This window comes from Lissotriton vulgaris, chromosome 10, assembly GCF_964263255.1.
Source record: "Lissotriton vulgaris chromosome 10, aLisVul1.2, whole genome shotgun sequence".
NCBI lineage: Eukaryota > Metazoa > Chordata > Amphibia > Caudata > Salamandridae > Lissotriton > Lissotriton vulgaris.
Window position 1 is genome coordinate 99,248,033 of NC_141698.1, and position 15,350 is coordinate 99,263,382.

At 53.9% G+C, this 15,350-nt stretch overlaps 1 protein-coding gene across 3 annotated transcripts in view; it reads right to left on the bottom strand.

Moving 5' to 3' along the window:
* Positions 1–15,350, bottom strand: part of TMEM184A (transmembrane protein 184A) — a 162,775-nt gene that overhangs the window by 122,967 nt on the left and 24,458 nt on the right. The gene's annotated exons all lie outside the window — the stretch shown is intronic.

A 15,350-nucleotide genomic window follows, 5' to 3' on the forward strand; every position in this document is an offset into this window, starting at 1 on the left:
CTCAGACCCCGACAATGTCTGTCCATCAACTACCACTGTGCATTTACAAAAAGGCAAATTTCCTAAAAAAGCTAAATTTTGAAGGGGTGGCTACTAATTTGCAGTCTCATTGTGCCCTGGTTCCCCAGGAAGTGACATCACTGAAAGTGGAATCACCGCCCTATCAAAATGTGGAAAAGAGGGGGCGTGGCTTAGCGGGCGAACATGGCGGACGTGGCTGCCTAAGAGCTCCCGCCGGCCCGCCGATTATCCTGGCCCTGAACCCCGAAAAGTGCACCGCATCCAAGGTGGTGTTGGCGGAGGACACCGGGAACCGTCCGGTGCTGGAGACGACGCGCCTAGACCGTCTGCGGCCGTGGGGCGAGTGAGTGCAGCGAGCGGCCTGGTGCCCGCCGGACAAGCCGGGGCCTCAATTTTGGCATCCCCGACGGGGGGACCTGACCCGGAGCCGGCGCTGCCGCTCCCTGACCGCGTTCCGGGGCTGCCTGCCGTCGGCAGCTCACAGCGGAGTGCCCTGCCGATCCTCACATTGCCGGCGGTGGGGGCCTGGACCGGTGGGGGGCCTCGGAGGAGCTGCGGCCTGCCTGGCCTTGCCGGAGCCGGGGCCTCGAGTTTGGCGACCCCCGCCCGAGGACATACACGCTGGTATTCGGACACTCTGTTACTGCTGTCCGCGGCACCCTCCGCCTTCCGGGGGCGCGGCGCCCCCCACCGCTGGCAGACGCTTTGCCCTCCACTGGGACTGGCGGCGGCTCCGTTGCCGGTGAGAGCTGCATCCTCCATTCTTGTTGACCGGCGCTGTGGGGGCTGATGTGCCGGAGGGGGTCGCTGCAGACGTTGGACCTTTGACCAGTGATTATCCTCCCAGGGCTTGGCTGGACCTACAGGTGGTGTGGACGTGGCGAGGGGACCGGAGCGGCTGGGGCGGCCTGGTGGCCCGGGCGCAGCCGGGACCTTGATCTTCGCAGCCTGGGCTGGCCACGATCCGGGGCTGCCTGCTCCTGACGACCTACAGTGAGATCCCCTGCCTTTCCTCACCGTGTTTGCGGAGGGGCCTGCGGCTGGAAAGGGTGTCGGAAGATCTGCGGCCTGCCTGGCCTTGGTGCAGCCGGGACCTCTAGTTTGGTGATCCCCGCCCGGAGTCACCAGCCCAGATCCATAGCCCTGGTGAGTGGACACGGCGGGGGCCCCCCGGGAACTGAGGTGTTAAACAGGCGCCTGGCCCGGATAATTGCCCTATCCGGCTCCTGTGGTACCTGGGGCGGCGGTTGGAGAACTTGAGGTTTGCACTAGAGTGGCCCATATCTGCGCCGTGCCAGGAGTGCCGGTGGGCGCGAAGACGACTTCATACACCTTGGCGGGGCGACATTGCCTGGGGTGTACCCGATCTGTGGGCCGGTGGCGAGGGACTCTCGAGCGGCCTGGTGTGTTCGGGACGCCTCGGCCGGGGCCTAGCTGGTGGACTATTGCGAGAAGCGGCCCGGATACGGGTGCGTGTCACTGCTCTACCGTCTGAGCGGCCGCCATGACGAGGGGCTCGGCCGCCACTAAGACAGGACCCATCAACAAGTTCACTGGCCATGGTGGAGGAGCCGGGGCGGCTGGTGGGAGTCATCCGGCTGGACCAGACAACGCGGCGTTGATGGCGGCCATTACCCAGTCCCGCGACATGCTAGATGCGAAAATTGGCGCGGTGGGGGCCGATGTGATGCTGCTGCGTCAAGATCTTCGCAATGCAGTCGCCCGCATTGCCGAAACTGAGACCAAGATCACGGCAGTGGAGGGAGATGTTGGTACCCTTAAGAAGAAGATTGCCGACATGGAACAGATCCAACGGGGCCTGGCGCTTCGTGTGGAGGATGCCGAGGGGCGGGCGAGGCGGAACAACCTGCGCTTCGTTGGCTTTCCGGAGGACTGCGAGAATGGGCCTATGGACGCTTTTCTGTCCCGGTGGCTGGAGAGCTGGCTACCACCGGACTCCCTGTCACGATGCTTCATAGTGGAGCGTGCCCACCGCGCCCTGACACAGAAGCCGCCAGCCGGGGAGCGGCCCCGCCCGATCATCGCCAGGCTCCTCAACTTCCACGACAGGGACGTCATTCTCCGGGAAGCGCGGATGAAGGACACCCTGCTGTATGACAATCATAAAATAATGATCTTCCCGGACTATACCAAACTGGTCCACCAACAGAGGCACTCCTTCCTGGATGCCAAGGCCAAGCTGCGTGGCCTGAAAATCCAATACTCGCTGCTCTACCCGGCCCGCCTCCGGGTGATCTTCAATTCCAAGACCCTCTTCTTTGATACACCGGAGGCCGTCTTCAACTGGACCGATGAAACAGTCAGAATCCGACCTCACGTCCAACCGGGGCTGCACTCTGGATCATCGCGTGGCTCGTCTCAGGACAGGAGCAACCCGTCTGGCAAAGGGAAACGTCATCGCAAGTCCCGCTCCCGGCGGAGGTCCCTGTCCCGGGACCCCCTCTTGGGGGACACACAGCCTGATGCGGATCGATCTGATGGAGGCTCCTGATCGCCCTTCATGGGGACTGTCTGCTGGTTGCCTTCTATATGTGACTATATCTAGCAGAGGCTGAGCTGTGATCGGTGGGACATACAATGGCTGGTGCAGTATTGACTACTTCTTCTTGGCGAATGCCGGGGCCTTCATGGGCTGTAACTTTCTTGTGGTGCTTTGCTTATGACTCTACTGTATGTTTGTTGGGGTTCAGGGCACGTACTTTGGGCTGCCTCCTCCTGTTGGGACTGGGGGGTGGTTCTGGGAGTGTGTCTGATTAGTTCGGGGGGGGACTAGTTGGGATCCATTGGTATGGCTGGCTTTGGGCGCTGTGTTTTGGGCCTGAAGTACCGTATACCGCGACAGATACTTCATTGTTCCTTGAGGTATGGGGGTGGGGGTGGGGGGAACCGGGGTGTTTGGTTGCTTGTGAGTTGGGTCGGGGTCGGAGGGGTGGTAGGGTTTGGGGATTCGGGGTTTGTGGGGTCTGGGGTTCTGGTTCTGGGGGTGCACGTGGTCTCTGTGTATTTTGCAACTGTGGGGTCTGGGGCATGGGCCGGGGGTCGGGGAGTGTGGGGCTGGGAGCATTGTGATCATGGTTGATGTTCCTCACTTAGCGCCTAATGGCGCTTCTATGCGTATTCTTAGCTGGAATGTACGAGGACTATTGGACAAGATTAAACGGGGGGCGGTGCTTCGCTGGGCTAAGAGGGACTTGGCGGATGTGCTCCTTCTTCAAGAAACGCACATGCTAGGTACAAAGCCCTGAGTTTGCAGCGCTTTGGCTTCCATCAAGTGTTCCATGCCGGATTTACCAGGGGCTCCAGGGGTGTGGCCATTCTTATTCATAGACAGCTGGCATATGTACATGAGCGTCAGTGGCTTGACCCCCAGGGACGTTTTGTCTTTGTACAGGGGAAGGTCGGGGTGGAGCCGGTTGTGTTTGGCTGTGTGTATGCCCCCCCCCCTTGCAGTGGGCCTTAGCTGAACGTTTGTTTTCCTTATGGGCTGAGTTCCCCCGCTCCATGGCTGTGATTGGCGGAGACTGGAATGATGTGATGGATGTGGCTTTGGACCGACAGAGGAGGCCTGGAGTGGCACTTGTATCCTCCCCTACACGGTTGGGGGCTATGGTTGATGGTCTGGGCTGGGTGATTGTATGGAGACATCTGCATGCGGAACGGCGAGAGTACACCTTTGTCTCGGCTGTCCATGGCTCCCTTTCGCGTTTGGACTGCGTGTTTGTCCCGAGGGCTTTCCTTGACAGGGTGAAGGGGGCAGCGATTCGGCCTCGCGGGCTCTCGGATCACTCCCCAGTGGCGGTACAAATTGACTTGTGCAAAGCGCGCTCCCCCTTCCGATGGCGAATGCCCGCGTGGCATCTGCAGCACCCTGATTATTCCCAGCATCTGCGTAGCGCGATCGCCCATTATTGGCAGGACAACCTTACCGGAGGAATGGATGCGGTGACAGTCTGGGAGGCTATGAAACCCACCCTGCGGGGCATAGATATTGCTTGGTGTGCGTCGGCTCGCCGGACTCGGCTGGGAGGCATTGCTGCGGCCGCAGAGCGGGTGGAGGAGCTCGAGGCTCGGCACAGTGAGGCACCCGATGATATGTCACTGCGGCTACTCCTGCAGGCGCAACAGTCTTATTCCTCGGTCCTGTTGGACGAGGCTCGTCAGGCGTGGTTAGCCACCCGTAGCCGGGTCTACCAATGGGGCGACAAGTCTTGCACCATGCTCCATAGGCTGTGCCAACAGAACCTACAGCCTCTTACACTGCCGGGCCTTGTTGATGGTGCAGGAGTGGCGATTACAGATCCGGCAACTCTTGCAACGAGCTTTGCGCGCTATTATGGGCACCAGTATGCCTCTCGGGAGACTCTCCCCCCTGCCATTATCGCAGATTATATTGCATCTGTTCCCCCATCTGCTGTATCTGATGAGGTGCGCGAGGCCCTGGACCTTCCCCTGTCGGCTGAGGAGCTAGGTGATGCACTGGGTCAGTTAAATGTAGGCAAGGCGCCGGGGCCGAGCGGTTTTCCCAGCGAATTTTATAAGAAGTTCCATCTGCAGCTCGGGCCGCACTACTTGCGGGCCCTGAAACAGGCGCGAGAGCATGGCCGCCTCCCACCGGACTGGCGTCATGCCGAAACAGTGGTGTTTTTGAAGCCAGGTAGACCCCCCGATCGCCATGACTCTTATCGCCCCATATCCCTCATCAACTTCGAGGCCAAGCTCCTGGCGAAGGCGCTGGCGAACCGCTTACTTCCACACATTTCGGCCCTTGTCCACCCAGATCAGGCGGGTTTTATGCCGCGCAGGGCAACGAGACACAATATACGACGGGCGCAGGCCGCGATACAAGCGATTGAGTCTTCAGAGGACCCGGCGGCGCTCCTGCTGGCTGATATTGATAGTGCCTTCGATTCGGTCAGCTGGACCTTTCTTTTTGCTCTGTTGCCGCTGCTGAATCTCGGCCCGATATTCCTCTCCTATATCAGGCTGCTCTACACTGAGATCACGGCCTCGGTGCGTATCTCGGGAACGGCGTCTGCTCGTTTTCCGGTGTCCAGGGGCACGCGTCAGGGGTGTCCGCTCTCCCCTTACCTTTTCGCGCTGGCCATGGAGCCGCTGGCCGCCAGGGTGCGCCGCGATGAGCTCTACCGTGGCTTCGTCTGGGGTGCGGATCACTCAGACCACATAGCTTTATATGCGGATGATGTGCTATTTTTCATGACTGACCTGCAGCGTACGGGTCCTCGTGTCCTGGAGTTGATGCAGGAGTTTGGTCGGGCATCGGGGCTCTTCCTTAACCCGCGCAAATCGACCATGTGGGTGCTGGGGGGTGCCACAGTGGACTGCCCTTGGGCTGCATCCCTTCAGATGGCTGTGGAGGGTGTGAAGTACCTGGGTGTCTTCCTCTCTGCCTCGCCAGCAGTGGCATGGGACCGGAACATCCTGCCGGTATGGGATCGGGTCCAACTGGACGTCAAGACGTGGACGCGCATGCCACTTAATATCTACGGCCGGTCGGCCATCTTCAAGATGGTGGCTTTGCCCCGTCTGCTATACCAACTGCAGAATCATCCCTTCCAGGTTGACCCGCAGTGGTTCCGTACTGTTGATTCTGTGCTGGGCCGGTTTCTGTGGGCTGGCGGTGCTGCCAGGGTGGCGCTGCGCACGTGCTTCCTCTCTACCTACTGCGGCGGCTTGGCGGCCGCGGATATTTTATCTTACTATCAGGCCTCCCATCTCCTTGTGCTCAACGAGTGGTGGTATGGAGACCGTAGTGATCCGGCTTATGCCCTTGAGCATTCACTGATGGGTGGCGCCTCCCTCCACACCCTGCTGTACTCGGCTAGGCGGAGGCGACTGCTTCCGCAAGTCACTCAAGTGGTCTTCGCTGTCTGGCGGCGGGCCCTGCACCGGGTGGGCTGGTGGGGTCGGCTTACAGCTGAAACCCCGTTGTGGCGGAATGGCCTGTTACCGGCGCTGGCGTCTCTGTCCGGATTTGACGGCTGGGATGCGATTGGGATCTCGTCCCTGGGTCATGTCCTCTCTGGTACCACCCTAAAGTCCTTTCGGGAACTTAGCTCCGAATTTAGCATGCCCAAGACACAGTTTTTCCGTTACCTTCAATTTCGCCACGCACTTACTCCTAGTCTGGTGGGCCTGGAACAGCTCCCTGATTTTAGCCCTATCGAGGCTAAACTGTTTATGGGAGACCTCGGTGACAAGAAGGTCTCGCAGATATATCGCTCTCTGGTCACTCACTGTTCCCCTTCACTTGCAGCGCTGAGGGCCTCTTGGGAGGGTGATGTTGGTCCATTGGATGATGACGACTGGCGTGAGGCCTTGGAATCTCCCCGAGGTGCTGCTATAGCCATCCGCCTTCGCTTCATCCAGTTCAAATACCTCCACCGGGCGTATTATACTAGACACCGCCTATGGCGGGCAGGCCTTATCGCGTCTCCGGAATGCCTGAGGTGTGGTTCTGAAGAGGGCACCCTGTTTCATACAGTATGGTCCTGTGAGAGACTGACTCGATTCTGGGCTGGGGTCTGGGACTGCCTGTCAGAGGTGTTGGGTTGGGACCTGCCCCGTACCCCCAGGCTGGGCCTTCTTCATGTTCTAGAGAATGTTGGGGGCAATATTTACAAACGCCATTTGCTGTTGCTGGGGCTGGTGGTGGCGAAGAGGGACCTGGCGCAGGCCTGGAAGAGCGAGCGCGCCCCCCCACTCGGGGCTTGGAGGGCGGGCCTGGATTTCCTCATGGGTCTGGAGCAGCCTGTTTTTGAAGCCCGGGGATGTCCCCGCAAACATTACAAAATCTGGAAACGGTGGGCGGATTACCGGGGCCTGCTCCTTGACCCCCCCGTGGACATTGTTGATGCATTACAGCTGGATGTGGATCCCGCACTCTAGGCCGCTGGCCGGCTCCACCTTTGTAGGTTATCTCATGTTGCTGGACTGTGATCACGTGCACTGGGTTAGGGTGGGATAAGGGGTGGGTAGCTGGGGGCGGGGCTGGTTGGTGTTTTTTTGGGGTTGGGTGGGTGGGGTAGTTCGATGTCCTTCACTTTATAACGCTGGGTTCGATGCTGTGCTAATGATGTGTCTCTTTCTATCTGTCGTTGACAGTCTCCTCCTGTCTGTGGAGGGCTGTGTTGAGCCTTGCTTGAACTCATAATAAAATTGGTTTTGAAAAAAAATGTGGAAAAGAGGTGGATCTATTTTGAAGTACAACTTCTGTGCAGCCTTCGGTATAATAAAAAGATATTATTACATATAATTTCTTGTTTTTGTACATACCATTTACATGTTCACTTTTCAGCCCTGAAAACAATGCATGCTTTGATAAACCTTAGTTGAATATGTATCAAATGACAACCTGGTTAGATTGTGCAAGAATTAATGCATTGAAAACGGAACACACGACTATTATTAGATGCAGTGTCTAAGAATACAGTTATTCGCTATGGCATGCACATGGAATGCGTTTTCTCCTGCAGGCACGTGGCTCAGTAAAGATCACGTGCATATCCGTCACCCAGTCAGATACCGGTTTGAGGCTTGAATACGATTCAGAATAGGGGGTGGTGATGGACAGAGTATCTGAATTAAGCAGAACACTCGTACCCAGTAAACAGATCAGGGCTTGATCCATCACCGTTTTTTAGCTCACTGCACCATCCCAGCTCAGAACCTGGCTACATGCAAATTAGTCTGTCCCTGGCCCAGTGCATCATGGGAACAGGGCAGACCAAACTACCAAGCCAATTCTTTTACTGGAAAGGAAACAAGCTTCCGGGGACCGGTTTCTGGCATTACAGCCGTCTTCGGCCCGGCATGCTTGAATCCTGATGGTGCAGTGTGCAAGGGACTCACATCTGAGCATACCCTTAAACGCTTGAATACAACCGCACAGGGTAAAATTGTGGATGGCAGTTCACTCTTCAAAGAACTCAGAGCCTTCACCGCCTAGGCCCTCCTGTGGTACAAAGTCAAGGTTGCAAGTGTGGTTGAGCGCAGGCCTTGCAGAATCCACCGCCTAGGCCCTTTTGTGGTACAAAGTCAAGGTTGCAAGTGTGGTTGAGCGCAGGCCTTGCAGAATCCACCGCCTAGGCCCTTTTGTGGTACAAAGTCAAGGTTGCAAGTGTGGTTGAGCGCAGGCCTTGCAGAATCCACCGCCTAGGCCCTCTCGAGGTACAAAGTCAAGGTTGCAAGTGTGGTTGAGCGCAGGCCTTGCAGAATCCTCTGCCTAGGCCCTTTTGTGGTACAAAGTCAAGGTTGCAAGTGTGGTTGAGCGCAGGCCTTGCAGAATCCACCGCCTAGGCCCTCTCGAGGTACAAAGTCAAGGTTGCAAGTGTGGTTGAGCGCAGGCCTTTCAGAGTCCACCGCCTAGACCCTCCTGTGGTACAAAGTCAAGGTTGCAAGTGTGGTTGAGCGCAGGCCTTTCAGAATCCATCTCCTAGGCCTTCCTGGGGTACAAAGTCAAGGATGCAAGTGTGGTTGAGCGCATGCCTTGCAGAATTTACTGCCTAGGCCCTCACAAAGTCAAGGTTGCAAGTGTGGTTGAATGCAGGCCTTTCAGAGTCCACCGCCTAGACCCTCCTGTGGTACAAAGTCAAGGTTGCAAGTGTGGTTGAGCGCATGCCTTGCAGAATTTACCGCCTAGGCCCTCCTGTGGTACAAAATCAGGGTTGCAAGTGTGGTTGAGCGCAGGCCTTTCAGAATCCATCTCCTAGGCCCTCCTGTGGTATAATTTCAAGGTTGCAAGTGTGGTTGAGCGCAGCCCGTTGGGATCCTCTGCCTAGGCCCTCCTGTGGTACAAAGTCAAGGTTGCAAGTGTGGTTGAGCGCAGGCCTTGCAGAATACTCTGCCTAGGCCCTTTTGTGGTACAAAGTCAAGGTTGCAAGTGTGGTTGAGCACAGGCCTTGCAGAATCCTCTGCCTAGGCCCTCCTGTGGTACAAAGTCAAGGTTGCAAGTGTGGTTGAGCGCAGGCCTTGCAGAATTTACCGCTTAGGCCCTCCTGTGGTACAAAGTCAAGGTTGCAAGTGTGGTTGTGCCTGCAGGACTTTCAGAAGCTTTCCTGGAGTCTTGGTCACAAACGTCATGCAGGGCCCTTCTCTGATTTTCCTGGCAGCGTGACCCCAATGTATATAATAGAAACAATGTACATATCGAGGCACCACCAAAACCTGGCAGTTATCAAGCCTCATGACGATATATGCATAAATATATTTTGCATTGGTAGATGGACCCTATTAAGTATGGGTCTGGGGAAACAATCCCAGATGCCCTCATAGGTTTGACAGCATATTATGATTATGAACACAGGCTAATAGACATATTGAAGGGGCATAAGGTGGTTGATTCTCCACAGGGGTCATCACTCCATCTTCTCAGCGCAGTCACCCAAAGGCAATGGAATCCCCCTCAAAGAATCATGGAGGGGCGGCGTTAACCCCTTAAGTGCTGCCTCGGTGCATTGGCCGACGGCAGCACTACCTCCCCAGTGCTGCGCACGACCATTGGACGTCCATTCAGCACTAGTTCCAATGGACAGCGCAGCACTGGGGAGGAATGTTTAATAGCAGCTTTTTAGGTTAATTATTTATGAGGTACCGCATAATCTCCAGTATTGCTCTCGACTCCTTAACCATCTCTCAACTCAACTATGTGAACTCTGTTTAGTGTGGAGGGAAAGGAAAGCTTCAATTGGCATTTGCACTAACAATTTTTCTGTTGTGGGCGAAAATAGACTGCATATACATATGCCATATTTTATTTGTTTCAGGACTGGTAATAAAGTAAACTCATAATTATTTGGAAAGGAAGAGGAGAAGATGGCACACAAACCATTGGAAAGGTTTTACAATGCTCTCCCTTTTCTTTTTTAATTTCCAAATCCATGCGCCCACAAACTGTTTCCTTCGCCAACCGATTTAAGGTCAATGAATCGCATGAATTAAGGAAAAGTGTCATATAAAATCACATTCTTGTAAAAAAAAATGCACTAGTGTCTTTAGAGGGGTAGATGGGGCACAGGCCCCAGATCCATTTGTCTTGGCCTCACCCCCACAGATGTTGAATGTTGCTACGTGGCTGGTGGTGACACAGGAAAACAAGTATTGGGAAAGTGAAGAGGTCTTGCCTCTGTGACCTATTGGCTTTGACAATTGCTTTTGGCACTAGTGCTGCACAGCGTAGGGACCCTGTGCAGTATAATTAAAATGTATATATTTAAAAAAAACACAGTAGAACACACGCAAATACCAGTTGATTGGCACTGGCACCATTTGCTTACATTTTTTATTTACTGATCTAAGATGGTAGACGCTACTTGGATCAATACATTTTTTTAATGTTAAAGTGCCAATTAAAAGCAAAAAATTACTTTGGGTGTTTGTGGTGGGCAGTAACAGAGAAGCAGTTGGAAAAGCATCACACCAGTGGAAGAAGCCCGAGAGGGAGAGCACACCACATAAGCACATGGGTCTTTGGCATCTTCAGTGAGCTCACCTTCAATCACAAGAAAAGATTCATAGAGACTACCTCTAGGCTGGGTATCGAGGGAGTAGAGAGAGGGCAGTAAGAAGAAGAGTTGAGAGAGAGGACTGAGTTCCAAACCTTTTGTGCAACTCCCCAACCTAATCACTTAAGAAGCAGATGAATGAATAAGAGTTGGATTCATCTCTGGTTGCATGGAATAAACTGAACATAGTGTGCATGTATCACAGACTTTGTATCTGTAAACTATATGTCACAGGCCCTTTAAAAAGAATTTGGAAATCATGCGTATACAATAATGTTTTCAGAGTTGCCGAGTTTCCAATAGGGCAGTTCGAATTTAGAAGAAGCCTTAACAATTCACAATTTGAAGGTGTGGCATGGCCAAAAAGTCTGGCTCTTCGTTATGGGAAGTGTTTGGCAATAGTTATGCGACTGTGTCCTAGAATGAACAAGCATTTGCAATGCAATAGGTCTCGCATTATTTAAGTTTGAGCTATTAGCATTGTAAATGGCAATTGTTTTTTGCTTTCTGCTATAGTTTTTTTTTTACATAAAAAGCAACATATAAAATATGTTTTATTAAAGTTATTTATGCAGTATCTAAATTTTGTTTGCATAAAAGAGTACAATAATATTTTAGTAAAAAAGTCAAATATTTTAATGGTAATTCACCAAATGTTCATTGATGTGTTGGTTTTGAAAATAGCTAAATTAATAGCTTTGTCATTTACAATGCCAATAGTTATAACTTTCGCAAATGTGACACCTATAGCATTTGTAATGCAACATTTGTATTTACGTGACTTAGATGTATTGATATTACAAATAACAATGGCTTTTAATTTTTTTTAATACTTAATAAAAGTGATTGTAATTTATAATGGAAATAGCTTAAACTTTTGTAAATAACTTTTGTGAAGATTATGTTCAGTGTATTTTATTGTAACGAAATCCAAGAACAGAAGTGAAATATTAACATCTTTTTGTGACATTTGTAATAAAGCTTGAAACATTGAGAGAACATATTTGTGCTGTGGTGGTGCTGAGTGATGCTGTGGTGGTGCTGAGTGATGCTGTGGTGGTGCTGAATGGGGCTGTGGTGATGCTGAGTGATGCTGTGGTGGTGCTGAGTGTTGCTATGGTGGTGCTGTGGTGGTGCTGTGGTGGTGCTGTGGTGGTGCTGAGTGATGCTGAGTGATGCTGTGGTGGTGCCGAGTGATAATGTGGTGGTGCTGAGTGACTGTACTCACTGTCACTCTGCACTCACTGTCACTCTGCACTCACTGTCACTCTGCACTCACTGTCACTCTGCACTCACTGTCACTCTGCACTCACTGTCACTCTGCACTCACTGTCACTCTGCACTCACTCTGCACTCACTGTCACTCTGCACTCACTGTCACTCTGCACTCACTGTCACTCTGCACTCACTGTCACTCTGCACTCACTGTCACTCTGCACACACTCTGCACTCACTGTCACTCTGCACTCACTGTCACTCTGCACCCACTGTCACTCTGCACTCACTGTCACTCTGCACTCACTGTCACTCTGCACTCACTGTCACTCTGCACTCACTGTCACTCTGCACTCACTGTCACTCTGCACTCACTGTCACTCTGCACTCACTGTCACTGCACGCACTCTGCACTCACTGTCACTCTGCACGCACTCTGCACTCACTGTCACTCTGCACGCACTCTGCACTCACTGTCACTCTGCACGCACTCTGCACTCACTGTTTCTGCACGCACTCTGCACTCACTGTCACTCTGCACTCACTGTCACTCTGCACTCACTGTCACTCTGCACTCACTGTCACTCTGCACTCACTGTCACTCTGCACTCACTGTCACTCTGCTGTCACTCTGCACGCACTGTCACTCTGCACGCACTGTCACTCTGCACGCACTGTCACTCTGCACGCACTGTCACTCTGCACGCACTGTCACTCTGCACGCACTGTTTCTGTACGCACTGTTTCTGCACGCACTGTTTCTGCACGCACTCTGCACTCACTGTCACTCTGCACTCACTGTCACTCTGCACTCACTGTCACTCTGCACTCACTGTCACTCTGCACTCACTGTCACTCTGCACTCACTGTCACTCTGCACTCACTTGTATCTGTCTGTCTTTGCTTTATTTTTTTTATATCTGTACATGTCTGAATTAGCTCATATGTGCGTGAGTGCTTGTGCGGTCATATATGTAACAGTAATGAATGTAACTGCATGAACGTGTGGGTTTGTGCTTGTGTGTGTGCGCGTATTGGGGTAACTGTGCATGGTGTGGATTGCATGTTAGCATGTAACCAACTGATTTTGGCCTCAGAAGTTCACATGCCCACAATTACAGATTTCACTCACTGGGTCAGGCTGAAATCCTGAGCCAACTGAAACCCCCACACAGTAAGCTGTAACACAAAGACAAAAGACCCACGGGCATTTGAAGTTCCACATGTTTTCAGGAGTCAGCAGCCAATTTAAAACACATTTATGCAAATACGCAAAGAAAACTTCCAATCCTGCATCTGAACTTCAGTAGCACGAACAGGAAGGAGAAGCCAGACAGGACCTGCAGTGTTTAAGAAAGAAAAGTCTGAAAGTAACGGGGGGAGTGGGTGGGGTGCAAATGAATGCTGAAATAAACAATAGAGGAAAATCAGGAAATGTACTTGCTGCTCCAGAATTGAATGCAGTCATCTGTAAATGAAAAGCAATATTAAACACTATTGCATACTGGATCATCGGCAATGCATTGTGATTGGCTAGAATGTCAATTTATACGTATCTGAGGCTTTCGACACACAACAAATCAAGTGTAACACCTGCCTCGATTTTGAGGAAAGTTACTGTGTATGAAAAACTGACCTTTGCAAAAAAGCTAATCCTGAAATGATACCACTGACTGACTGCACTGGACTCTACGGAAGAACTGACAGTGGTAACATAACGTTTTATAAAACTTAAGAATTCACCTCCCTATACCACGCAAACACCAAACTGCCCATCCCCCTGCTCAAGCCGCCGGCCTCTCCTTGGAACAAGCATGGCGCGTGCTGCAGTCCGCCGCCGGCCTGCGACCAGGAAGTCAGGCAGGCCGGGCGGGACAACCGGAAACAGGAAGTAGGAGGGCGGGAGCCTACCCCGCCTCCCACGGAAGAGCCGCGATTGTTTTGAGCACCGGAGCAGGCAGGAGCCTACCCTGCGCCCCGGTGCCGAAGAAGGAAGGAAGAGTCCTGCTGCCGGTGAGAGCCGAGGAAGCCGGTGAGTGGGGCTTCGCCTTGTTGGAGGGGGCATGTGTGTGCGCGCGCGTGCGGCAGCGGGCTGTGTATGTGTGTGAGCGTGCATGCGTGTGTGTGTGTGTGTCTGTGTCTTGGAGTCTGTGTGTATGCGTGTGTGTGTGTGACTGTGGGGGTGTTAGACGGACCGGGAGGGTCGGCCGAGGTTACGGGGAGAGGTCTCCAGGGAGAGCCGTCTCCAACGACTGTACAGACAAGTAACTTCCCCCCCACAGACGGACACCACACAAGTTTGAAGGTTAACGAGACTTTATATGCAATTCTTAGGTTACGATGATGGATACAAGGAGGTCTGGACTCAGGGGTCCCCTCGGTTCTAGTCTCTGGCTTAGGAAAAGGGGTAGCGGGACAGTCTTTGTTACCAATGAGTGGAAAATAGCTCTCAATCCTCGAGCTCGGCGTTCTAGATGATCGGGCCGCGGCGGAGCCAGGCAGGTCCCGAGATGGACGAAGGAAAACGACGGTCCGCGGCGGAGCCTGCAGGTCCCGGTGAAGATGGCGGTTACAACGGTCCGCGGCCACGCCAGCAGGTCCCGACGACGATGAAGGTGATGAAGATTACGAAGGCTGTGGCAGCGCCAACAGGCAGGACGATGGTGCACAAGACAGAGCTACGGCAGCGCCAGTAGTCCGTCCAGGATGAGTTCCTCTTTACGTCTCTCGACTCCAAGATACAACTGCCTTCCTGCTCTGGAGCTGCCCCAGTTATAGGGCTGGTGTGCTTTGATGTCCGGACCCTCGCACTTGGAGGTCGGGGGGTCCGGGATGAGGGAGTCCAGACACACAGCAGGGAGGTGGAGCCAGTGCCCGGGGAGGCGATGGGTGAGCGGCACTTGGCGGGGGAGAGCCATCGACACCTCTTTCTCCCATTGACTTGCCAAGTAGCCCGCTCACCTCCTGGGTGTAGAGTGGTGCCGGGATGTCTGAGGCCTGGCCAGGCCCAGAGTTGAGGTCGGCCGGAGGCCAGGCGGCCACGTGGTGGAGTGTCCAAGATGGCGCCCCGGGATGGGCGCGTAGACGGGCAGTGGATCGGGCCCACGAGGTTGACATACTCGAGGGCAGGGGTCCCTGAGGGGACGGAGGCCGTGCAAGAGTGGTGTGTGGTTCCTGCGGGACCGGGCTGAGGCCGGGTCGGGCTGGGGGAGAGCGGCCTTCCATGTGGCCTGTCCAACATGCGTCCCCCCCAGCTGAAGGCGGGGAGAGTTACCCATCCTCTTGGGGACTCTCCTCGTCGAGGCGGAAGAACCGGGACAGGCCATCCGCGTTGGCGTGATCTGGCCCAGGCCGGTGTTCGACTGTGAAGTCCATCCCTTGTAGGGAGATGGACCAGCGTAGTAACTTCGGGTTTTCCCCCCGCATCTGCATCAGCCACTGCAGGGGTCGGTGATCGGTCTGTACCCGAAAGTGTGTGCCAAACAGGTAGGGCCGGAGCTTCTTGAGGGCCCATACCACAGCGAAGGCCTCCCGCTCTATGGTGCTCCAGCGCTGTTCTCGCGGTAGGAGTCG